This window comes from Malus sylvestris, chromosome 5, assembly GCF_916048215.2.
Source record: "Malus sylvestris chromosome 5, drMalSylv7.2, whole genome shotgun sequence".
NCBI lineage: Eukaryota > Viridiplantae > Streptophyta > Magnoliopsida > Rosales > Rosaceae > Malus > Malus sylvestris.
The window spans coordinates 42,712,236-42,714,818 of record NC_062264.1 but is presented as its reverse complement, the minus strand read 5'-3'; the positions used below and the strand labels follow the sequence as shown (position 1 = coordinate 42,714,818).

The 2,583-nt window shown below is 34.2% G+C and overlaps 1 pseudogene; it reads right to left on the bottom strand.

Moving 5' to 3' along the window:
* Positions 1-1,844: 1,844 nt before the first annotated feature.
* Positions 1,845-2,583, bottom strand: part of LOC126622238 (glutamate receptor 2.7-like) — a 24,812-nt pseudogene continuing 24,073 nt past the window's right edge.

The following is a 2,583-nucleotide window of genomic DNA, read 5'->3' as shown; positions in this document are numbered from 1 at the left end:
GTGTTTGACGTTGGTGAGTCGGGTGTCTTTGCCCATTTTTTATGTGTTTTCTTACAATTTATTAGCCGTTCCCTTTCCATAAAATTCCTCCCTTCGACCTTAATTAGTTGTGTGTACTATGAATGATAGAAAGATACGTCAAAGTAACATTTAGTTTGCTCTTCAAGTAACGCATGACCAGATCCAAGGGCTGACCATAGGTATATAAAGGGCTCCATGCTTCATGGCCTTGATATTATTAGGTTTGTTGTAATTAATATTTATTATGTAGTTGTTCACTTATAGGTCAGTATGTAATATTTGAATAGTTTAACACTTTTTTCATGTAAACTCTAAAACCTGTAAATAGACTATCTAATGACCTATAAACAGACTATCTAATGAGATAATAGATACTCTGATTTTTCTTCTTAATCTTCCTCTATTCTTTCTTTCTCTTTGTATTTTATTTCCAACAAGGTTAAGTCTTATCCCACTAAATGATGTCAGCTAAATGAATTATAAAACATCACTGCCTTTGGTTTTGCGCCAAGTCTTCTATTAGCTCCAAGTATTTTATGTCTTTTCTTAAAGCCTATTTCCGAGTCTTCCTTGGTCTTCCTCTACCATTTTTATCCTGAGCTTCTATCCCATAATCTCATTTTCTGACCGGAGCATATATAGCTCTTCGTTTCACATTTCCAAACCAAATTAACCGATTTTCTCTCATCTTATATTCAATTGCGACAACTCCTACATTATTTTCGATATCCTCGTTCTTAATCCCGTATTTCGTCGTGTGCCCATCCATCCAAGAATCATTCTAATTTATGCACACACATTTTTTGCATGTGTTGATGTTTGACTGCTTACTAGGCCCACCTATAGTAATTAATAAATTAATAATTAAAAACCTATTATTATTGGTTTTAGTTAGATATAGCCTTTAATGAAGAAAAAAAGAGAGAAGAAGTATGAAGATCATTATGAAAAAAATATATGAGGGCTCAACTCGACTTGGCCAGCCCATGCAAGCCTGAGAAATCGATCTCTAATGGGCGGGCCAATCCAACTCGAATTGAAAAATCATTTTAAAATGTTTTTTTTTTCATTTGTTCCATGTTACCATAAATGAGGATTCCATATTTGTCACAGCATCATTTAACGGTTAATTTAATAAATTTTCTAACGGAGGTATGAAATTGAAATGAAACAATAGGAAATGTATGAGATTAAAATGTTTTAAATATATTATAATTGCACATAAACATGAGGAGATAAAATAAAATTTACCCAATATTTTTTTATTTTTTATATATGGCTAACAAAAAGTCCATTAAATGAAACTCTCTTTAGCACTTGCAGAGAGATTAGTTTTTAGGGAACTTTAACAAAAAGCTCCCGGTACTGTTCACTTTAACGAAAAACCACATTTTTACACTAAAAAGTCAATCTTGATACTATTCACTTTACATTTATTTTGTCATTATCGTTAAAATTCAAAGTTTTCAAGTATTTATCATTAGTTTTCCTTAGTTTTTATTGTATGTCAGTGGGCTTAAGGTTAAGACCCAACTCTTCTATCTGTGTTTTGAGTGGACTTGGGGATTAGGCAAACGAACCAAACGGGGTGCTTGAAAGTCTAAACTTTAGGGCAAATGTATTTATGAATCACCTTTTTTTTTTGTCAGAGATGCAATGAAAGATGATATGAGGACTTGCGATGATGGAGTTGTATAGTTATTTTGCTGCATATATAGGAATGAGCAATCAAAGATGTGAGATTACATACTTTTGTACTACTTGGATCAATATTTGAAAAGTTGATTGGTCAACCAATCTGTTGTATTAAGGTTGCTAGAGTATTTTGAATAATAAGCATTTCATAATGTAGATGGAAAAATATGGATGATATTTGCACCTAGCTACTTTACTGGTTGCAGCATACCAAGAACCCTGTTCCTCTTGTTCAAATGGTGCGTGTGTCCAAATGCATTTAAGTTTTTCTATATTTATTCAACACATTTTACATTTTGTGATCTCCAAATACACTTTAGATGATTTTTAGATTTTGATATGGATGTAAATAGATTTTAATATATTTCACACGTTTAACACAATTTTACAATCTGCGGCATCGCACATGCATTTTAGCTAGTAATGATCTATGAGTCAAAGGAATTGAACCGGTTTGGTTGATTTTGGTTTAGGCGTGTTGGATTGGATTGGATTGTAAGGCATTCAATTTCTGGTGGATTTTTGGTCTGATGAGGATGCTCGGGAGTAGTGGAACTTGGAAGTGGTGGAGTGCTCCCACCTTGGAGAACTCCATTCTTCTGCGTAATGTGCTAAAGTTGGAGCTCTGGTTGGAACGTTAATCTCTATATTGTAAAAAAAATTTGCCATTCTAACTGCCTTGTTCCAAAGCGTTTCTCCGCTCGTGCTCGGACTTGCACTGCCTTGTTCTGCTGCCTCTTGATGCTGAAACCTCCTGAGCCAGATAGCAAAAGAGAGCAGAAAACATAAGGTGGAAGTAGCAGCTGATATTACATAGAGGCCTTTAAAACTGTTGAGGGTCAAGCTTTCTGGTTCGTTCGAAGTTGT